Genomic DNA, 24,233 nt, shown 5'->3' with positions numbered 1-24,233 from the left:
CTTGCCTTTCCCATTGTGAGAACAGTATTGAAAGGTGTTCATGAGTGGGGCAAATAATAATTGGTAATTGAACAATGTTGGCATCATGTCAAATCTGGTTGTTTATTTCCTTCTACAGTAGATAGAACACTGGAGGTGAAGTCACAAGAGAACAGTATTGAACCGGTATCTTCTAGTATGAATGAAATTAGGCAGTCTCTAATGAGAAATATTTTTTCTAATACTGCTGCTTAAATGATAATTTATAGCATATAAAGTAAGCACACTTTATATGAATATGACTTTAATAAAAACAGATTGGTATTGATGAAGCAAATTACCAATCATTTGTGAGAATAAGAATACATTTAAAGCATATGTTTCATTCTCTCAGTGTATACTGAGCAAATATATGTGTCAAGAGGCCTTGAAAAGAGATTGTAAGAGAGCAAGGCCCTATGGGGATTTATGTAAGGAATGAGGTCTAAAGCCTTCCCTCCCACGACTGGTCCTCAATTAACTTGCATGATGGATTCTTTGGGACTGTACACATAAAATGGTTTTGTAGAATCACTCTTAAGCAACCTGAATTTTACCTTCAAAACCTAAGTTTTTATTATGTGCTTAAAAACCGGTGACTGTGAATAGAGCTTATAAGACTTGCGTCAGCCCACCCAGTAGTCTAGAGCTGGACATACAGGAAACATGAATTTTGTTCAGTTTTCTTACTGTTGAAGTATGACTTGGAATTGCCTTTGTGTTTGTCATCTTTCTCCAGCTGAATAGTTGGGTTGGGTTGTGGGGAGGAATGTTTCCTTGGAACTTTTGTGAAATACTTGTAAAGTGCTTTTGAGATTCAGGTGAAGGATGCCTTATAAAGCACTTCATTTATTTTTTTCAGTTGGCAAGATTTTCATGTTACTTTTACACCATTGTGAGTTAAGTCTCCTTTTTGTTTCTTTTCTTTTTTTAATTTCATAGCATCAAGTCCCCTCAATGTTAATAATAATCTTTTACAAATCCTTGACAATTTAACCCTGGGTATGGCAGAATTAATATTTATGGCACAGTTCTAAACTCCTGAGGCTAAAGGAATTTAGGAACTGGTTTTCAGTGGGAAATGAGAAACCTGCATAATATTTGCATATTTTACTGTGTTTTGGTAAGTTAACCATTCCAGGGACTTTACATGTTATACTTGCATTCGTTTAAAATATACTAACAGTTATTGTCTAAACAATGTTTTCTTTAATTTTTCCTAAACCATGTTGGAGTTGTATTAGTTTTGTAATTAAAGATTTTAAGGCTACACAGATATTGAAATCACTGGGTAATTATGTTATTGTGTTCATAATTGAGAGAGTTATGTGAAACAGAAGTGACAGGTTATCTTGGAATTAACATTATTTATCTTTTTTAAAAATAATGTTCTTGCATTTGTTCATGGAATATATTGTATTCAGAATCGTTGATAGCAATCCTAAGGAGATTTACTCCTACTCACGTTTGTTCAGTGGGTCTTATTTCCAGGAGAGTGTCCTTAGTATGGTGGTAGTTCTGTTTTCAAAGACTGTGAAAAGATAATTGAAGATATACATATGTTGTCTGTCACACTTAAACATTAGAAATCTTCAAAATCCACTGCAATCTCATATTGAACCCACTATGTTTCTGTGAATATATTCCATGTGGACATGACTGGTTTTACACTGCACTGGGCCAATTGTACTTAAGAGGCAGAATAAGGAGATCCTTTCCTAGCAGCAACTGGAGCCTGCCAGCTGGAAAGATTTGAGAATGCAAAGCATGTTGTCCTCCTTTTGTAGAACAGCATCCGTTGTCACTGGCGCTAGTGACCCTGGAGGAGGTAATGCAGGACAGGATAAGAAGGATTAGAAGGAATAGAGCAGGGAGCAAAATATTAAAAGTGTCTTATCAGATATATAATTGTACAATAATGCAGAAATGTTTTCCTTAAAGGAAACCCCATAGGGCTGTAAATACAAACTATACTATACTTATTTATCTAGATATGTAACCTGCTTTCCATGAAAGGGTGGCTTAAAAAACCATAAAATATAAATAAAAATATCACCAGTCATTGCACTGGTCTTCGCTAGGGGAGAACTAGTGAAACTAAGCCACTACACAGCTGTTGCACACACTTTACAAATGACACAAATTTTGTCTGGCACTTTAAAAAGCCTTTAAGGCTGCAGCACTAAACCCTCTTTAATTTGCAAGTCACGTTTAATTCAAAGGGAAGTATTTTACATGTCTTATTATTGTTATTAATTTGCTTGCAGTGCTTGAAAGTGTTAAAGTACTTACTTGTTGTAGTATCCCTTGCAGGAACCTTCTGTTTTAGTTCATATGATTATTTCTGTATTGTAGATGAGGGAGGGAACTGAGGCAGAGAGAAAGTGGTTTGGTTGAGTTCCTAGCAAGATGAGATTTGAACTAGGGATTTCTTGGTAAGCTGTTCAGTTTGTTAGTCTTTATGTTGTACTAACTCATCAGTATGGCAGAGAATCACCATAGTAACTAGCCCTCTTAACCACTGTGTTGAGTTTTATGCCCCTGGTTAGGAATTACTACAATACTAACTATAAGGTGTTGTGTTATTTTCTTTCAGTAATAATATAGAAACTTCCCTGAATTACTCATACAGTCACATAGGTTGCCTGCTTATAGAGCTCTTGTTCCATATTCAGCCACAAATTGCATTTTTAAATAGGACTTTGGCACAATGGCCATTTTCACGCAAGTTTGTTTTTGTCATGTTTTGCTGCCAAATTAATTATGTTTTCCCCCCATTTGGTTCCAGAAATGTTTTTCCTGCATTGTTTTCCTGAGCACCTTTACTGCAATATTTTTTCAATCGGTTTCTGAGCCAACTTCTCTTGAGTATGCAATTATGTTGAAACAGTCTTTATTTCTCTGCCCATCAAGCACCTGGCTCTTATCCATGCTCCATGTAGTCACCCAATCTCCCTTTCAGCCATTTTTCCTCATCTATTTTCAAGAGGAATTAAAAATATTTTTTTCTTTGTCATTTCTCATTAGTGATGTAACATTAGGGCAAAGACACAAGTCAGGTCAATTGTATCAGCTTTATCAATTTCAGTGTGAATGACAATGTAACATTAAGATGAAGATACACTATGTCTCCAGTTAGGTGTGAGTGAAATTTGACAATAGAAGTTGCTCTTGCAGGATGAAATTGACGAAGGACTGCTGCAGTAAGGATTGTGTGGTACTGCATCTCTAATTTGGCTGAAAAATATGTTTGTTTGTGAGAGAGGAGTGGGCTACTTGTTTCTGTTTCTTCAGGTAATGGTACTTTTTTCATTAGTTTTATTTTAGCATCTGTTTTTTGCAAACGCCTTTCCCTTACTTATGTCCTGTGTAATTGCCCAACCTTCAACCATTTTCTCCTCCCTCTCCTCCTACTTTTTAGGAAAGATTTTTTTAAAAAATCTCTTTGTCATATCAAACTAGGAATGTCATGTTGAGGCAGAGATACAAACTTGCATGATAGATTGGATCAGCTTTGTCAATTTCACATAGAACTTGCAATCTTAATTTTTATGCACATATACAAACTAGCATGGTTGATTGAATGACAGAGGCGGACCACCCATAGGGCAGAAGAGGCAGCTGCCTTGGGCGTAGCAATCATAGGTCACGTGGGGGGGCGACAAAAATGTCCGAGCGGCCCCGCCCACTCTGGACCCGGCCACCCGCCCAGCCGGCTAACCGGAAGTCAAACTCTGGATGGGGGAGAGCTCTGCCTCCGCAGTTCAGCGCGGCTGCCCTGACCCCGCCCACCATTTTTCCCTGCCCGGCCAGCCAGCCCCTTGGCCCAGAAGGCAGCGCAAGGATCACTCCAGTCCCCTGAGGCCTGCCTGGCCAACGGCCACTCACAGCCCCTACCCTGGAGCAGCCGCTGCCGCCACCCCCGTCCCCCACATCATGCCGCCGCGGCGCCGCCCGAGCCACTTCCTCAAGGCCTGCCTGGCCAACAGCCACTCAGGCCCCCGCCCCAGAGCAGCAGCCGCCGCCGCCAACCTCCCCCTGGGGATCCCTCACAACATGCTGCCGCCTCTGCCAGCCGGGCCGGCCCACCCTCTTCCTCTCTGGTCGGGGTTGCCCTCTGCTGCGCGGTCCTTGGACGGCGCACGGTGGCACTTGGAGGAGACCCGCCTGGAGTGGGAACAGTCCGACAGCGGCTCCGTCGCTCTTCTCCTTGCCCCTCTCTTAATCTGCAAGGAGGTCGTCTCTTTCCCTCTCCCCCAGAAGACGGAGCGCGGAGGGAAGCCCAGGTCAGCCGGAGAGGATATGGCACTGGGCTGGGCGGTTGCCTGCGGGGGGGGGGGGGCGAGCAAAGGGAACTGCTTTATACTGTGTTATTTCGGGATTAATCAAAAAATGGACCCTTTAAAAACCATGCGGCGAACTCCGAGTTCCGTGATCAGGCAGCCGCTCCCAACTAGCGCAAAGTGTTTCAAAGAAAAGTTGTTTCCGTTAATGCGGGAGTCCGCCTTCCACCTCTTTCCGACCGGGGACTGCTTGTCCCGGAGGGAAGGAAGAACTGGAGATCTGCTGCAGAGGTAGAAAGCCAAGGGCTGGTCCGAGTCCTATTTCTGGGATCGCACCTGTGTTTGTTGGAGGGAAAACAGGAAGAAAGGCACTTGCTATGGTGAACGTTGTGAGTGTTTGCTCGGGAACATTGCAAACTCTGTTAGCGCCTCTGCGTGTTGAAGTTCCTTTTTCCTGATCATTTCAACAGAATGCTCTCTCCCTCGCCACGTTTTGCTTTTTGCCTTGGGATCTGAAATGCTCCTTGCCGTGTTTCAGATAGCAGGCTATTTATTTTTTACTTCTGCTAAAACAGAACCGGCGTGCCTGATTTTCTAGAAGTTTGATGTGAAAAGAGGATTTGGAACCCATAACAAATAATAAGAACATTCAGTTGGCAACTTTTGGGAAGAGTTAATGTTGTTTTCCAGTTGACATGAAGCGCAGCAAAGTAACCTCATGTTAGGCAAAATCCAGTACACCGCTTCAAGTCACATCTTGTGGAAAACTGCTAAAACAAAGTAAATTGCTATGTATCTGCTGCAGGGAACCTGGATTGAACTAATTAATCACCTGAATGTGTACTTTGTTTGTCTCCTAGTGGGGATTCAAACCTGCATTTTACAGATCCTAGTCCAACACTGTAACCACTATACCACACTTGCTCTTGTATACTATACTGTGCTACATTATGACTTGGATGTGACAATCCCAGCAAGAGGCTTTCAAGGCAAGTCAGAAGGAGAGGAGGTTTGCCATTGCCACCCTTTGCAGAGTCTTCCTTGGTGGTCTCTCAAGTACTGACCTTTCTTAACTTCCAAGATAATGTCAAAGTTGGGCTATACCATATTGCCTTCCCTCCAGCGGCGCTCTGAGAACTGTGAGGCCGCCGCTCGCTTCCACCGCCTCCTGTCCGGCGGTGTGGACTTGTTGCTGCGGCCTGTGGAGCTGGCCGCCCATGGCGGTGGGGGGGAGGGGGCACCAAACTCAGGTTTTGCCCCGGGGCTCAGGTTTGCCTAGGTACGCCTCTGTTGAATGAACTTTGTCAGTTTCATGTGAAACTACTGATGTAACATTGAGGCAGAGAACAATTTTGAAGCTGGGTATGGATGGGTTGGAAATGGCAGATTTGAAAGGAAGGCACAGGGGAAAACCCTTACAGAAGCATTCACAGTGACAATAAGAACAAAATTGGAATCCCCCCCCCATGTGGAAGCAACCATATACAATTATACCAATGGAAGCATTTGGTTTGTGTGTATGATATCCATATATAGAATTTTTCAGATAGGATTTTTTTTCTTCTTATTGGTGGCAGGTAGAATGTTATTTTTTTTACTGGTTTATTTAATTAGATTTATGCAACAGTTTTTTTAAGGAAAGTTTCAAAGCAGCACGGTTTTAAAATACAATTTTGCCTTCTCCTGTTCCCAGCGTGAACCCCTGAGAACATATATTTAGAATGGCAATTTCTTAGACACTGGGATAAAAAGTTATTTTAATACCATCTTTGCTTTTAGACTGGGAAAGTAGAAGTTCAGCCTATTTTTTAAAAGTTCAGTTGTATGAATAAATATTACACTCTATTTTAAATGCCTAATAAAGGTTGTGTGGTTGAATAAATATGCTTAGTTCAGTTGTTGACAGGCTACATAGTGTAGTCAAAATGTGTGCACGGCTTAGAGGGTTGGGATAGATTATTATAATTACAAAGGTCTACAACTATGATTGGAGCAGGTCAGAAGTATATAACCTTTCATTTACCGTATATACTCACATATAATTCGAATTTTTCAGCACATTTTTTGTGCTGAAAAAGCCCCCCTCAACTTATACGTGAGTCAGGTGTATTTTTAAAAAATATTTTCGTGTTTTTATTTTTGTCCAGGTTGCTTTAGGGGAGGCGCCCAGTTTTATACTAGCATGGCACAAAAGAAGTTTCACCATAGGATTTGCGAAGTAAAAGTTTTGGTTCAGGGGGTCCAAAGTTATGGACCCACAAAGGGGGTGCCCCATCCCCCATTGTTTCCAATGGATCTAATAGTAGATGGGGCTATATTTTGAGGGTCCATAACTTTGGACCCCTTGGAATAAACTTCACTAAACCTGGGTGAGGTATCATCAGGATAATCTCTTTCTGAGTACCAGCCAGGTTTGGTAGAACGTGTTTGGTTTAGGGGGTCCAAAGTTATGGATCCCCAAAGTGGGTGCCCCATCCCCCATTGTTTCCAATGGGAGCTAATAGTAGATGGGGCTAAAGTTTGAGGGTCCATAACTTTGGACCCATAGAACCAAACTTCACCGAACCTGGGTGGTATCATCAGGAGGGTCTCTTAAAGATACTCTGAAATGTTGTGTCTGCTAACATAAACATTCCTCCCCTGACCAACAATCCAGTTTTGAAGGATTTTGACTCTTGTGTTTTAGCTTGGTTTGCTTTCTGGTTGAGCTAATTCGGTTTTTTGTACTTTTAAAAGTTATTGTGTGGGGAGACCATATTGTTGTTTTGTTGACCCTCTTTTCCACTGCATACAAGAGGCTATGGATTTTACTGTTTTTCTTTGAAATAAATATTCAAAAACATTTAACCTACTGATGCCTCAATCAATGTAATTTTATTGGTATCTATTTTTATTTTTGAAATTTACTAGTAGCTGCTGCATTTCTCACCCTCAATAAGTTTTTCCAGTTTTTTGTGGTAAAATTAGGTGCCTCGACTTATATGCGGGTCGACTTATACACAAGTATATACGGTATAAGCATTTTAGGAATGACTTCTGTTCCAAACTGAAAACTTTAGTATGTTTTTGTTCAGAAGCAATCAAAATAGTAGATGTCTCTACATGACTTCACCAGCTATGTAATAAACCTTATGCTATGATTAGGTAACTAACTAGGATGAACAGATTTCTGAAGTTCAAATGTCAGTCTGGTACCTTGTTTGCAAGGTTCACATGTTATTTTTGATGTGCATTTTCTTATGGAATGAATAAAATATTCAATAATGTAATCATGTACTAAGCAATACAGCGCAGTAAAATGGTTCTCCATAAAAATGTAAGACTTATATAGAATGTGTTTCTTAAGCATATCATATAGGACCACCTTGAATTCATTAGCCCAGAATAACCAAAATTGAATTTCATTCAGGGCTCTGTCAAAGTGGTTCTGCAGCTACAGCTAAACATTTCATATGCATTTACAGTATAACCAAATAATAGTGAGCCATGGGTACTGAGCTGTACGCTGAAGTATACTGATGTCAGAAACTGAGAAATTGTGTCTACAATTGGGCATAAATATAGTTTTCCAGTTAGCTAATTAGCCAGGAAAGGTAAAGTATGAAAGTGGAAATATGAAATAGATGATCTGTGAAGTAACATATGTTAACGTGGGCTCCTAGTTTCAATAATTACACATTTCCTTCCACACAGTTATACACAGATGATTGAAAGTAGTCATATATTAGTAGATTTAAGAGAGAATAAGAGGTTGTTCTTTATTATTTGCCCATTCTCTCACCAACCAACAGCTTGGAATGCTTTTAGTCAACAGTGTGCAGGTTTCGCAAACTGAGATCAAAGCACCCTAATTTTAAATCAACAGTTGTGGGTTGTTGGTTTTTTTGCATTTTTATCACATACACCAGAGGTCCCCAATGTGGTGCCCACCTACACTTTTCCATGGTGCCCACCTACACTTTTCTTCACAGATTGCTCAAAGGAGTGTTCCCTATAAGTAGTGGAATTCTGCTGACCAGGTTAAGAGTAGCCCCTTTACTTAGGAAAGGATTCTATTTAGAAAGGAATTTGTTGGATTTGTCCAGATTTTTTTAAAAAAATGTTTCCTTGGTAGAAGATGCCACCATAACACAAGGACTGTTCTGTGTTACTGAAGTTAAGCCGTGGCAATCATTTTGTGGCTGGCTCCTCCTCTTGTGGTGGCCATTTAATACTTCTGTTTTGTTGCTGTGCCCACTGTGCTATGTCAGAATTGCAAATGTGCCTGTTGGCTCAAAAAGGATATGAACCCATGGCATATGCTATACTTTCCTATGGCTGCTGGAGCATGGGACAGTAATCATAAAGAATCATTTTGTTTAGCTGTTGATATGCTTCTGCTTTTTGTGTTGCCTAAAAATGGTGGGCGTCTCTTAAAAAATTATACCTTTTGATTCCATAGCTGATTTCATAAGTTGTCACGAAGACATTGTTCTTTGGAGTAACATGTGTTGATTTTTTTTCCTCTCCAAATGTATTGTTCAGTATAGAGGTCTTTGTGTTGAATATAAATTGGATAGTTTGGGTGTTGACTAGCTCCTACTTACGAGGTCAGCCAGGGTTAGGAGATGGAAGAAATAGCTTTCTGTGCCTGCACACAGTATAAAACAGGAAAATTCTCTTCTGTGATAACTCTTCTTTTAGAAAATGCCTTTGCTACTAGCAGGAGGAAACTATGGGGTGGTGAGGAGGAAGGCAGAGTGGGAGAGGAAGGCTTAGCACTCAGGGTAGATACCTTTGCTTAATGTTGTGCTTTGAGGCATTCTACTCCTGCATTCTAAATGTGTGGTGAGGGAGATCCCTGTAATTATTTAATGACAAGGCAAAGGCACTCGGAGTATTCTCAAGAAGCATCTTTTCCCTGTTTCTCAGCTCTGCTGAAAACAGACTCATTGGCGCAAAATAAAGCAAGATAATAGGCGTGAAGAGCTTTCCTATAACGACAAGGACACTGGAGAACTGTGGGAAAGAAACTATGGATTCAGTGAAAATCAGACTTTAGAAGACACCTGTACAAACGTATCCCCTGGTTGTGATTTGCTGGAGGGATCAGAGCTTAATTTGCATAGAGAGAGGTGCTGGTTTTCATAATCTGGTTGGGCTTACTGTTATTCCTGTGTAAGATATCTGAAGTATGTATGCACTGAATCATGGGGACTTACTGCTGTGTTTCAGTGTTTCTCAATGTAAATAGGAACACTGTTCACTAAACTATTACATAATCAATATAATGTAAGAATTTATGTTTGTGGAAGAGGATAGATGTGAAGCACAGACTTTTTGGATCACAGTTCAGTCTCCTAGACTGGATATACATGGGCTCCTTAAAATGTTTTCTGATATGAATTTGCAGTGTAGGTTAACTCTGGAAGATAGGCCAATAGTATTACTGTAGAAGAGGGCTGTAATAGACAGAATACCTATTTGTCTGGGGCCATTGCAGTAATTTCAGACACAATGCCTGTCTAAATGTTCCAGGTATTCAGTAATTCACCATATCAAACTTTCTTATGAAATTTTATGTTGGAAACATGAATCTTCCCAACTGGAATACCAACCCTATTATTATTTTATGTGGTCATTCATCCTGAGATGAAATGAAGGGTTACACAAAGTTGTGACTTCCAGTTTTTTAAGGATTATATCTTGACTATGTGATTAAATCAGAAGTGTTAATTTTGGGTGAATTACCTTGTAAGGCTCCTGATGTTTTCTAGCTTCCTAGTTGACTTGGTTTCAGAATCAGTTTGAACCCAGTTTTTTTGCATTTGTTGCTCACATCGGTAGGATTTTGGTGATACAGAAAAGCGGTCCCTTGCAGTAATTGTGTGTGATTTGTTTTTTGCCATCAAGACATCCATCTGGTTTAGGGCAATCCTATAGACAAGTGATGTTTGGAGGTGGTATGCTATTGCATACTGCCTTGTCATGACCCTAGTATTCCTCAGAGGTCTCCCATCCAAATACCAGCCAGGAGTCTGGCTAAGAGTGGGTGACTGGCCCAAGGTCACCCATCAAGCTTCTGTTACGTGAGTGGGGATCTGAAGCTGGGATTTCCAGGTCCTAGTCCAGGCCCTTAACAGCTATACTATATGAGATCTCTGTGTGCGATTAGAGAAAAGCCCAACACAAATTTCACAGTCCTTGTGGGTAAAGATGTGAATGCCCAGGAAAAAATGGGGAGGTGTGTTTCCCCCCTTTTTTCTCAGAGATCTTTCCCCCCGTGTTTTTCTGATGGAATAATTGAAATTTGGGGAAGTACTTAAAAAACCCTGTGAGAAACATTTTCTGTTTAGAATGAGTGAAATGTTTTTAAAGACTAGATAGGCATCTACAGCTCTTAATCCAAAATGCATTTCTGCATCTAGAAGGATACCTACTGGTAATCTTCCTAAGGAGAGCATGCAGGGCTTTCACTGTTTCTCAGCCTTGTGGCTGATCTTTTCACTTCTTCCTAAAACTGGTGTGATGCATATATCCCACAGATAAGGTAGCTACTAGCTTGTTACCCTACCTTGCTGGAAGGGAAAAAAAGATGAAAAGTAGGTGGGTCAGAAACTGCACCAAAGTCTCAGAAGAAAACTATGAAAGTTTCACTGAAAACTGAGCTCTCTCTAACCAGACATCAAAAATTACGGAACCTGTGCTGAGATTACATACTGTTACAGTTTTCTCTGAAGTTCTGGGTGTACTTGACTTGTAGAAAACATTTATAACTTTTAATTTCTAGAAATATATATTGCAATTTTATATCCTGTAGGTTAAAAATGGTGCATTATTTGATTTAAAGCAATAAAATTAGTTCATGTTTCATAGGACAGTAAATCTTGCATATATGTCAGGGGTTTTTTCCCCAAAAAATTTCATTTCTTTCTGACAAAATGAAAAAAAGGTTTTTCACTGTGATTTCAAAATATCCAGAAATGTTGATATCTCTACCTCTGAGTTAACAAGATGATTACTACTACCTGCACACTTGAAATATATTAATAGTTTTTTATCTCAAGAAACAGTGGGTTATTTGCTGTTCAAGAGCCAACATGGGGAGAGGGTCAATATTGTGCTTTTCATGGAGTGATAAGGTACTTAGAAATGGCTATTGCTAACAGCTATTTCAGTGTCAAGTCGTACTAGTCTCAGTGCAGGTGACCCCTTAATTTGTGAGGTGTAAGGAGGAATCACTGAAAAAACAATGGATTCGTTGGGTTTGGTTGCACCATCTGCATTCTTAGCAGCTGAAGAATAGACGTCCTGTATTTGAAGAGTTTCTTTAATCTTACTCATATGCAAGTTCCCATCTGATCATATGGCAAAATTTAGAATCTTAAAATTGCTGTATGATATGACTGAGTATAGGAGTCATTTAATACATACTATTTAAAAATAATTTGAATCTGATATATTTTTGCTATGGAGAGGGATACAAGCTAGAACATGGGTGGATTTTAGCAAGCTGTGCTGTAGAAATAAGTAAACATTTCCTCATAATATGCTAGTAGCTGTGGAAATATGGCAGAAAGGAATCTCTTTGTGCCTATTGTATACATTACTGTATATTAACCAGTATTTTCCGCCCATGTAGGACATACAGTTAAATACACAGTAAGATCTGGGGTGTTGGTTCAGAAACACCCATCATTATTTACTTTTTCAGGCGTACGTTTTGCTTATGTTGATAAAACCTTGTGCCATTTGAACAGTTGTTCATTTTAGAACTATTGGTCCTTTTTCGTTAAGGTTCATTTTGAAGTACAGCACCTTTTTATGGAGCCCTCTTATTATTGCATGAACCAACAAAATGTATTTATTTACTTCATTTATACCCTGCCTTTAGGGGGTCCCAAAGTGGCTTACTCGGTTCTCCTATTCTTCATTTTATCCTCACAACAACCCTGTGAGGTAGGGTAGGTCGAGTGTGTGTATGAATAGCTTCAAGCCACCTAGCAAGCTTCCATGGCAGAACAGGAATCTTTGTCTGGATCTCTCAGGCCCTGGTTGGCTACTCTAACCACTATCCCACACTGGCTCTGAACAGCATGGAAATTATAAAAAGTGATAGGAGCTTAGATTTTTGATCCTTTGAATTTTTCCTCCATATATAGGATATCCAGAAGTACGTTACATTATTTTAGAAATTCTTTGTGTATTTCATTTAGATTCTTGGCCTTTCTGAGGCTTGTCCTTCAGTGTAAGAATGATCATGGAAATTACATCCTGGATTGCTAATATATTTTGAGTGACTTAATAGTAGAAAACAATGTACTGTGAAAGGAAATCAGGCTTTTAGAACAAGTTGTATTTTCAAAACCATAATTTCTTCAGCACTTTAGAAACCTGTGTAGGACATATTTAAATACTTGAGTGTTTGCATGGTTTTGATGACACTTGTTTTTCCTTGCAAATTACAATAGATTTTGCAGTTCTTATGAAATTCAGTGGAAGAAATTTAATGATGCTCTGCTGTCCTAGACTGCTTTTGTATGCTTTAGAGATGCTTGTAAGTTCTTAAAGCCTTTAGTAATAAACAAGTTGGAAATTCAATAAATGATTAAAACATGTCCTAAATTATTCTTTCCCAGGTTATTTTGACACTGGAGTGCTTACCTTAAGCTATTCAATATTTCTCTTGGTTGTTTGGTTCATTAGCAAATGATGCAAGTGGCATGATGTCAGGATTTGTCGACTCCTGCGATAACCAGAGTCTTGGGCTCAGAAATCAGTTTATTGATAGGACCGTCCGAACAGCAAACAGCTTTGCTGGAACTGTGTTCCACTGTAACATTTGTTGGTTAATATCTCTTCAGCCCCCACCCTCTAGATCTCAGCCAGGTGAAATCACTAACAGCATTCTCAAGCAGTACAGTCTCCAAGGTCAAACCAGAGAAAAGGCAGGTGCTGGCAGGCCCAGAGGTTGAGAAAGTTACTGTGTGCCCAAAGCAAAAGAAAACAAGCCAGAGTTTCCCACGTTGCCATCTGCTCCTGGCCCACCCCATAGGCTCCTGGCGAGAACCAGGAAAAAGGTGAAATGTTAACAGGTCTTAACAGGGTCTTGACGCTTGAGTTGGATTCGATGCTTCTGAAGAGCTGTTTAGGGTAAATCAGTTTCAGCACTTCATAATGTGCAGAAATTTCTGAGCTGCGCATTTTAAGTGTAAATGTTGGCCAGCTGCATTAAAAAGCTAGTTACATCTTATGTAGATGAAGCTCTTAGCTGGGATTCATTAGAAGATTTAAAATTTGAAAATTCCAGCATATGATTCATTAGTAATTGCTGCTACAAATGTGTGTTCCATCTTGCATAATTGTTTCAGTGTAAATGCATTTAAATACCAGTTATTTAAGGAGTATGGAACTGATAACAAAGAGCCAATTTAATTACTCATGTAATGGTAAGGAGAGAGCTTTATTTGGGATTTTATTGTAGTTGGATTTGTAAACCTCCTTGAGTCATAGGGAGAGATGGAATACAAATATTTTAATTAATCAGTAATTAAGTAAATATTCTCTTTCTAAAACGTTTTCCAAAGTTGATGCATTCAATCAGTTCTTTCCAGAATGTTATAACAGGACCGAGTGGAAGGTGTTGTTGTTCTAGGCTGCTGGTGCTTCACAGATATATTTGGAGTTTTTCAAAAAAAAAAAGAAAATATGTGGAACTGTTTGACACTTGATACTTTTAACTGACTATTTTGATATGGTTGTGAAATTTATACTTACAATGAGTTTTTCATTCAATTGGAACTTCATTTCATGGCATATTGTAAGACTGATAGATTGAGCTTAAAATTAGTGTGTAAATATAAAGAGTCCGCCTGGACTCTTCATTATCAATGGAGGGCCAGGTGGCCCATGTTACCCGGGTTGCGTTTTTCCATCTTCGCCAGGCACGAGGCGGCTACAGAAATCCCCTATCTCTCCCAGTCCTGACCTGGCCATAGTCATCCATGCGACGAGTCCACCTCAAAGGTTGGATTACTGTAACTCGCTCTACGCATAGGCCAACTTCCCTTGCGATTGATCCGAAGAGGATTTGAAGCTGGCCCAGAATGCAGCGGCTTCGGCTTTTTGACAGAGTGAAGTGATTACTCAAGATCATTATCACCCCTGTGTGCTACGCCCGTCTACACTGTAGCTCCCAATTAGAGTTCTGGATTGTTTTCAAGGTGCTGGTATTGACCTTTAAGGCCTTACGTGGCATGGGGCCTCATACCTACGGGACCGCATCACCCCTTATGTCCCATATAGGCCGCTCGTTTGGCTTGGCGGCAGAACTGCTAGTGACCCCCCCTGGCCCCACGATGGTCACGGGCTGGCCCTCGAGCCGGGAGCCCAGAACCTTCACAGACTCTGGCCCCCCTGCCCTGGTGGAATGCTCCTACCTCCAGCTGTCCGGGCCCTGCGGGTCCTTGGTGAGTTCTGCAGGGCCTGTAAAGGCGGAGGCTATTCCACCGGGCTTTTCAGGAGAGGAGCAGGCCAGAGACTCTACTGCTTTACACAAATCTGAGGAGCTGCCTGTCTCCATGTCTTTTTTATTTCACTGGATTTTAAGGCCTGATCCATTGATAGTGACATAAATGGGCCCTATTTCTATTTCCTCCAACTTCTTTGGCCTTAGTTTCGGAAACCTGTTTTAATGCTTTTAGAGTTTTAAGCAAATTTGTTTTAAAATACTTCTGTTGCCCAGAGGAGTTGGGAGCACCCTTCCCTTATGAGGAGAGGCTGCAGCGTTTGGGACTCTTTAGTTTTGGAGAGGCGTCCTGAGAGGGGGATATGAGTTGGAAGTCTATAAAATTAGTGCCATGGGAGGTAGAAAATGTTGACAGCCAGAGAAATTTTTCTCTCCTGCCACAATACCTAGAACCGGGGGCATTACATTTAGAAATGCTGGGGGGGGGACCAGAATTCTGAGGACTAATAAAAGGAAACACTTCTTCACGCAACGTGTGATTGGTGTTTGGAATATGCTGCCACAGGAGGTGGTGATGGCCGCTAACGTGGATAGCTTTAAAAGGGGCTTGGACAGATTTATGGAGGAGAAGTCAATCTATGGCTACCAATCTTGATCCTCCCTGATCTCAGATTGCAAATGCCTTAGCAGACCAGGTGCTCAGGAGCAGCAGCAGCAGCAGAAGGCCATTGCGTTCACATCCTGCAAGTGAGCTCCCAAAGGCACCTGGTGGGCCACTGCGAGTAGCAGAATGCTGGACTAGATGGACTCTGGTCTGATCCAGCAGGCTAGTTCTTATGCCTAAATTCATGAATGGCTTCTGTAGCTGCTAGGCTATTGCCTAAAATAGTTCTTAACACTCCTACAGATCTCAGCTTTAACATTTCAGACAGAAAATGCCACAGGGCAGTTGTTCAGAGATAAAAACATTTTTATCCAGTTTGCCTTAGATTTAGCTGTGCTGAAAGACATGGATTCTTGACTTTGGCGGGGAACAGCTGTGCTATTTCCTCCATCCCTACAAAGTTCTTGACTAAATATGTCATTCTGTTTAGGCCTCATTTGAAAGGGATCTTCGTATGATCCTTGTAGTAGGTAACACAAAGATGCTTTTGTTTTAATTCTCATGCTTGGTCTGTTTGGCAGAGTTTATGGAAACAGTTTTCTTAAAGAGAAGCTTCTGGAGAAATATATAATATTTTTTCTATAATGCTCATTTTCCCAAGAAATTCTTTCTTTCTTTCTTTCTTTCTTTCTTTCTTTCTTTCTTTCTTTCTTTCTTTCTTTCTTTCTTTCTTTCTTTCTTTCTTTCTTTCTTTCTTTCTTTCTTTCTTTCTTTCTTTCTTTCTTTCTTTCTTTCTTTCTTTCTTTCTCTTGCTCTCCCTTTCTGCCTTCATTGCCTTCCTTCCAAGTCAGTAGGCTTAGAAGAATGAACCCTGAATAGGATTGCACTCTAATTCTTTTTTACACACCCACAACGCATGTCTGGTTGGTGAAATAGTAATTCCAATTTAAAGTTGCAATCTTGTGCCTGCAAACGCTTTCCTCTCTTTTTTTCTTCTCTCTTTACATAGAGATGAAAAACTTTGTAGCTTTCAAGAAATGGCAATTTATTGTGATGTCTGAGTGAGTCAAAACAATGACATTTGATTTGTTCTTTCACCTACAGATCTGTTTTTCAAACCGGGATTACACCAAAGTTTGTAGGTGAAACCACAGGTTGTTTGATCTGATTTGGTGGTCACAACAGACATTGAATTTGTAGAAACTGGGTCAAGTGAGCATTCTAATCTTCCAGCCTGGTTCCTCACTTCCCACACTTACCTTAGTTCCTTTCCTTTTTCAGAACTTTTTCAGGCTGCAAAAGGCCTGTTCACAGTAAAAACGGGCTGATGAGAACTATACTTCCCAGGAGACCTTGTGACCCCCAAGGTCTCCTGGGAACTATAGTTCCTCAGGCTGTTTTTACTGCAAACCTGCTGCAGCCACAAGAAATTAATTCTGGGAAAGGAAAGGAACAAAGGTAAGTGTGGGAAAGGAGAGAACTGTACAGCGGGGAAAGGGGGGCCTGGGGGTTATTTTCCGCACCCCTCAGGCGTGTGCCCGGTACACAGCGCACCCCCCGCCCCCTTGTAGCTCCGTGACTGCCCTCACTGCAGACAGCTAGATAGGCAGGAGCAGGGAAAAGAGCAGGAGTTGCCTGCCTCCTTCCCCCCACAGTTGGTGGTTCTGTAAATATTTTTTTCAGGGGGATTTTATCCTGAAAAAATGGTGGTGATTTAAGGGAGCTGAAAAGTCGATCCTGAATAATTCTGATTTTTTTTTGGCACTATTTGGGCTGCTTTGGCCCCACTGCCTGTATTTTTGAAAACTTGGGGGGAATCTCCTCTCCACCGTTCAGCTCTGCAGTGCCTGCCATCTTCGTGTAGAGTTTTGAGGCAGCTGGAATATTTTGGATTTGGGTTTAATAGATCCGAGAATTTTTGAATATCCAAAAAAAGCTGAACCTCCACCTCGAGTTGGTATGGAGATTTGGCTTTTTTAAAAAAATTTCCATTAAATCCTGAAAAATGCCAGAAAAAATGATGTACGCCCCTACTTACAACACCTACCAGAGCGACTCGAATTTGTTAAACAATCGTATTTGTTTGACAAATGTTATTTGCTATCGTTGGCATTATGAAAGAAAGCCAAGTTGAATTTTTTAAACAATTCCCTTGAGTTTTCTACCAGTTGCAAACTACTCCTGCCAAGATATTCTATCTTTTCCTCATGTTATTATTGTGACATCAGCCAACTTCTGTTGACTTGAATCAGGAAGTTACATACAGTCTATTATGTGACTGCATGGTGAAGAACAAAACCTCAGGAAATCCTGTGGCTGAGAAATGTTTAGGCCACATTTTTAACAAAAAATAATAATACTAGTTTCATATTAAAATACAGAGGTTTATTTCTAAACCAAATAACCACCATTCCACAAAGGAATAGCATTTAATGAAGCACCCAAATAAGTATAGTAGGCAACACAGCGTGAGATTTCTCATGCAAAGGTTAAATCCATTGCAGTAATAATATCTTGAACTCTACATACATTTGATTATTGGGTTCTGCAGCCGTAGGGCTCTGAGAATTTACTTTCATGAGAAAGGCTACATCCTGTCAAGCAGAAAGGGAGATGACCGCCCTGTTCATACTCATATTACTTATTTTTACATGCATTTAATAATTACCCATTGTCTAGCCTTGTGAATATACTACTAAAAAGGGACAGGAACAGCAAACAAGTAGATCTAGAGATGGGCCAATAGACAGTTTAAGGCACTAATTGTCCCTGATATCAGTCCATGATTATGTAAGATCTCCCAGTCTACCTCTTTTTCTCCATTCCCCCCCCCCCCAGTATAAAAATACAGATGATGAAACCTAGCTATCATTAGCATACACCACCTTTTATAGTCTTACATATGGGAAGGAACTTGCAAGTGGCATGTCATTTTCCCCTTCCCAGTTATTTTCTCTTTCCCTGCTCCTTGCAACCCCTATACCCTCACTTTTCTCTGCTTCCTTCTCTTCTTACCCACCAAGAAGTTTATAATTCATTTGCTACTTTTATATGCCACCATTTTTTACAATAGGTATCCAAAGCCGCTTACATTGTTCTGTCCCATTTTATTTTCATGATGGTCTTGTGATGCAGGATACACTAAGATTGTGTGACTGTTGTGGTTGTCTAGCAATGGTGACTGAGGGCATCTGTATCTTAAAGCTACAGGTGCTTCTTTTATCATTTCTTAAAAAAAACCCATGTATTTTTTAAAGTTTTCAAGGTTTTCTGCAAATTAAAAACAATTTTCAAGTTTATAAAAAGACAGGTTGCCCGTTCATGGTTCTATAGTCTCCTGATACAAGTATCCTCAGATCTGTCAAGATGACTTCATCTTCAGTTTTCTCATCTGTTCTTAAAAAGCTTCTGAAGAATGGTGGGAGAAGACATTGGTATCGTCATATTAGATGTAGTTCTTCCTTCTTCAGCATTGGCCCATTAAATGGCATTTCTTTCCGTTTTATGTTGGATGGATGAGGCTGTAGCAGCTCCTTCCCTCCCAAAGAGAAATTGCCAGTTTCCTGAGTGGTGAAAGATTTCACAGTTCTTATTTATTAAGAATCCAGTGTATGTTCTTGGAAAATTTGGGGGTCGATAATCAGCTATAGAAATCTTAATGCAGCAAGGGAGGACTTTGCCCTTGGCCCTAGCAGTAAGTTGTCCAAAAGCATATGCCTAGCCATCAATGGGCCTTGGTCTGATCCAGTGGAGCTTTTTAAAATAATAAATTACATTTACTGCAGTGAAACCCTGGATGTTCTGACTGCTTTTAGTAAGAAAATAGCCATAGCTGCATGTAGAATTTTTACTAGTGTGTGAAGACAAGAGAAAAAGAAACACCAATCCTGTAAAAGAGACCTAGCATTCCACCTGGAACTTCATTAGCAGAAGCATTATGGGAAAAAATTGTCTTTGGGTGCAACTTTTACAATGAACAAAAACACAATTTTAATTTTAGAGGAGAAAATCAGAGAAAACATTGTTTTAGGTAATAGATGAAGCACAGTTGTATCATGATGAATGCAAACATTTCAAGAGAGTAGAAAAAATGCTGAGAATCACTGAATTATCCTGAGAAGCTAAAGGTTCCAACACAGAACGTTGGTGAGAAAATTGAAGTATCTGTGCTCTTAGAACTAAAAATCTTTTAAGCAAGTAATTCAGTAATTAGGAATCACAGAAGGAATCATGTGACCCCACAACAGAATATTACATTTCTTCGTTAAAACCTGAAATACATCAGATAACTCATGGATAATTCATTTGAAGACTTTTTTTAGGGGCAGGGGTAACCTCATTTGGCTAGCAGCTCGTTTTACAATCCCATCTGAAATACCAGACAAGCAAGTTAAACCAAATGGCTCTGGTCAGTGACACATTACAAGAACTTTATTGGCTTTGCTTTTTAATTGTTCAATGGTGAGCTGAGAATATATATATATGTATGAAAAACAAACCTGAAATACAAAGAAAGCATTGAAGTATAGCTGACACTTCTGATTTTTTGCTCCCTGTTTTGATGTCTGTTTACTATTGTGGGTTGTGTTGGGTACAGTGACCTAGATGGACACTGAGAATGAAAATACGTTCATCCCAGTAACTTGCGCTAACAAATGTAAACAAGCGAGGCATGATGCATCATGTTTGCTTTGCAGTAAAAATATTCAGTTTCTATTTCATAGTTTGCTGTTATGTGAGACAGATCTTTTATCTGATGTGCCTGTGGAAAGGAATGGTAAAGAGGTTCTTAGAGAGTCCGAGAAAGTTAATGACATTATGTTCTTGACTATACATGGAATGAAAATACAGTTCTGCTTTAAGAAGGATTCCTAAAACAATATTAAATGGGCAGTGCCAGTAGATTATGTTGGTGGATCTGAAGGCTGAAACAAATGTTTTTCTTCTCTGTCTAGCTTTTGCTTCCTTAATTGGTTTTTGAGAACTTGTGTCTGAGTGGTATTTTACAAAATAATACATGGTGTTGAGGGAAGAGGAGAAAAAAAAATCAACGGGAGAGATTTTTTAGTTTAAAAAGCCCTTATTGTAGATATTAAAACCTATTACAAATCCAAAACCTAGGCCCTTTCTGCATGGGGCCAAAAACCAATGACCCAGAGGGGACTGAGGAGAAAACTACACGCTCTCTACAGAGGGAATACTGTTACGTCGAATGCAGCAAGCAAGCTGTCCTGTGCAGACCCTGAGGCAGTGTGAGAGTCGCCCAGCTTTCCCACCTCCCAGCGCTTCCCGAGGGAGGTTTTTTTTAAGAAAAGCGCCGCCTTCCCATTATTGCTTGGTGCTTGAACAGCACCGCACCCGAAGCGCCCGGCTTTCCCGTCCCCCCCACTCCACCTCATCCCCTCAGGCAGCAGCCGGTCTGGAAGGCTGCTGAGACCTGTCCACGCTGCCCTCTGACCCCTGGAGGTCGGAGGGCAACATGGGCGGGTCCCTGCAGCCCTCCAGACCCGAGCAGCCTGGGGATAGGGATGAAGATGAAGAATGAGGGGACGCACTGAAGAAGCTGACTCCTTGCCCAGAGCCACCTCTTCCTGTGCTGTAACAGCCCTCTGTGTGAGGAGGGGGCGCTTCGCGCACGCTCCCGTGCAAATGGCCCCCTCCCCTCCACCGGCATAATTTCTGCCGGTGGAGAGGCGCCCTTTCCGCTGTGTGGAAAGAGCCCTAGACTGCTATCTAAAGGGTTGTTGGTGTCCTGAAGCCGCATTGGAAGCAGCAGGAGGGTTATGCTGGTTCCAGTGGTGTGCAGAGTGGCACGGGCAGTGGTACAGAGGGACTTACCATGGAGGCAGGGCACCGCACAGTGCCACAGCACACACATCCAGAAGTTTTCCTCCACACCCTTGTGTCTGCACTGCAGGAGGCTGTGCCAACATGGATGGAGGTGTTTAGTTGGCTCCAAAGGACTTTTGACCTGACAACACCCCCTTACAGTGGTGCAGGGCATAGGTTTTGTGTGCCTATGGAGTTTGCTGGGAGAGAAAGAAGTTTCTTCTTCTCCCTTGGTGCCTATGCTGCCAATTACCTTTTTAGAGGTGGTGCTGCGGCATTGTCCCTGGCCACTGCTCTACCTCGCCCTCCTTTTGGATTGGACTGTCTATCTGAAAATTAGAATTATTAATGACATAAATTTATAGTACTTGATATTACATTGAATAGCAGTCTAATTACAGTACTTGAGACGTAGGAAAGGTAGATTAAAATATTTTAATAAATAAATTTGATAGGTCTACTCACTACTGGGAATTGTAGCATATGCCATGGTATCTCTGAATTTGAGCAGTAAGGGAAGACTCCAGTTGATGCAGAATTCTGCAGCTGGATTATTATGAGGATGTCAGTAGAGCATGCAAAATTCTCCTGTTCTGAAGTCTTGCCATTGTTTGCCCGTCTGTTACTTGGCTCCATTTAAGACTACCCTGACTACCCTGTACGAAGCCATTCACGGCATTGTGTCAGAGTCCTGAGTTCTATATACTGTTTCCTGTATTAGTTATATGCTTGTGGCCTCACCCATGTCTTTACTTGCTGCTCTGTCTGTAATTAGGGCTAACATCTTGACTGAAGGTTGGTAAGCTTGAGGCCAATTGGGTAATATGCCCAGTGGCTGGCTGCAGAACTTCCAAGGCCCCGTTGCCAGGCAACATAAGGATGATCTTCTCCGTAGACACAATTAAGCTAAGGCGTGAGTGTTTCTCACCAGATGAGATCTGGGAGGGGGGAGCGGACTGATAAAACACTAACGAGTTTCCACACTTTTCAGAACTGGCTTGGGAAAAGGTTGGATCACATTTGCTAATCACTAATAAAGACTTCTGTGACCAACATCAGTCTGTTTACTGAGCAAGGAATGTAGACCTAACTCTTTGTTTCTTTGTATCTGTTGGACTGCCTCTCCCTGTATGCTCTACCACAGCATCCTTGCACATTTGACCAAGGCCTTCTGCATGTGTCAACCTGCAAATGGACAAAATCAGCAACTGTCTATACACATGCATTCTCTGTTTCAGTTCCTATCTTATGGGTGGTCAGGAAGGCTCACTCTCTCATGTTTTTCCACAAATTATGCAAAACAAATTATGCAAATTACATATTAAATAGAGCTGTACTATAGCAATGATTCAGAAAAATGCTGGATTAGAGTGTGGACTATCCTATTGGGTATAGTAGATAGTGTCTATGTCAGTGGTGGCGAACCTATGGCACGGGTGCCAGAGGTGGCACTCAGAGCCCTCTCTGTGGGCACGCGTGCACAGAGTTTGTCATGTGAGGGGGAATCGCCCCCCCCCACACACACACACACATATCTAGACTGGCCTGGGCTGCTGGACTTGATGTGAGTGCACCTCAGCGAGCAGGAAGGACTCGGCTGGCGGGCCTGGTGCCTGTGCTCCAGGTGGCTGCTGCCCGGGGCAAGGGGGGGGGGGCGGCAGAGGCAGCAAAGATACTAGAGAGGTGCAGAGCAGCTCATGTGGGACTTGCTGGAGGCTACAGCAGGCTGGCCCCTGCTCGAGGGGGTTATTCAGGTTAAATTGCCGCGTTGGCACTTTGCGATAAATACGTGGGTTTTGGGTTGCAATTTGGGCACTCAGTCTCGAAAAGGTTTGCCATCCCTGGTCTATGTAGACATATTATGTAATTTCTGTATCATTTGAGTGCTATGAGAATATTTATACTTTTTTTCCAGTTCTTTCAGATTTCTGCTTGGATTTTTATTTGGGTTTCTGGAATCCAAATCCTAGTGCTCTGTTTATTGGATATCACATCCTGTTTATTGTATTGACTTGCACTGTGTAATCTGCCTAGGATAGGAAACTCAATTGGACAGGTTAACTGTAAATAATGTAAATAAAATAAATAGGTGCTAAAAATAAAATACTGAGCCAACATGGTATAGCAGTTAACAGTGTCAGACTCTAATCTAGAGAACCAGGTTTGATTCCCCTCTCCTTCACATGAAGGCTGCTGGGTGTGCTTGGGCCAGTCACAGTTCTTTCAGAACTCTCTCAGCCCACCCAGAGACAGGCAATGGCAAACCACCTCTGAATTTCACTTGCCATAAAAATCCTACAGGGTCAGCATAAGACAGCTCTGATTTGATGGCGCAACACACACAAACATAAAATATAGCCAAATTAATGGCAAACTGTTGCATCCTATTCCCAATGTACACGTGTCAGTAGGAGGATTGAGGCCAGTGTCTGGGTTAGTTAACAACCTTGAGATTTCAACTTCCACCTTGAGAATAAGATGATTTTATCCAGATTATTTTCCCCCTGTCAAGTCACATCTGACTTATGGTGACCTCTGGTAGAGTTTTCAAGGCAAGAGAGGTTTGGAAGTGGTTTGCCAATCTCTGCCTCTGCATCATTCCCCTGGTATTCCTTGGAGGCCTCCCATCCAAATACTTAAAAGTGTCAACCATGCTTACCTTCTGAGATTTGATGAGATTAACTTGGGCTGGGCTGTCCAGGACAGGGACATGTGCATGATACCCAGTTCTATATATTGTTATACAAATCCATTAGTGAGATAGTTGGAGATCTTGAATTGCTGCCTGACTGCTGTGGTAAATTGGTTAAGAATGAACAAATTGAAATTAAACCCTGGGAAGAGAGATAACGCTGGTTGGGGAAATGGAAATCTTGGAAGACATTGTGTTCTTCATTTTGATGGAATTAGCTGACCCTTGCTGACTTGTTTAAGAACATTGAGGTTATTCTGGATCCAACATTATCACTGGAGAAGCAAGTTAGTGCAGCTATAAAAAAGACTTTCTTCCAACTCAGCCTAGCCCAAAAGATGGCCCCTGAATCCAACTAGT

The 24,233-nt window shown here is 41.2% G+C and overlaps 1 protein-coding gene across 7 annotated transcripts in view; it reads left to right on the top strand.

The window, feature by feature from the left end:
* Positions 1-24,233, top strand: part of CDC42BPA (CDC42 binding protein kinase alpha) — a 201,204-nt gene that overhangs the window by 2,127 nt on the left and 174,844 nt on the right. The window lies entirely within an intron of this gene.

This window comes from Sphaerodactylus townsendi, linkage group LG01 (assembly GCF_021028975.2).
Source record: "Sphaerodactylus townsendi isolate TG3544 linkage group LG01, MPM_Stown_v2.3, whole genome shotgun sequence".
NCBI classification, from domain to species: Eukaryota; Metazoa; Chordata; class Lepidosauria; order Squamata; family Sphaerodactylidae; genus Sphaerodactylus; species Sphaerodactylus townsendi.
Note: the sequence above shows the minus strand (reverse complement) of the source record. Positions and strands in the feature narration are given on the sequence as shown.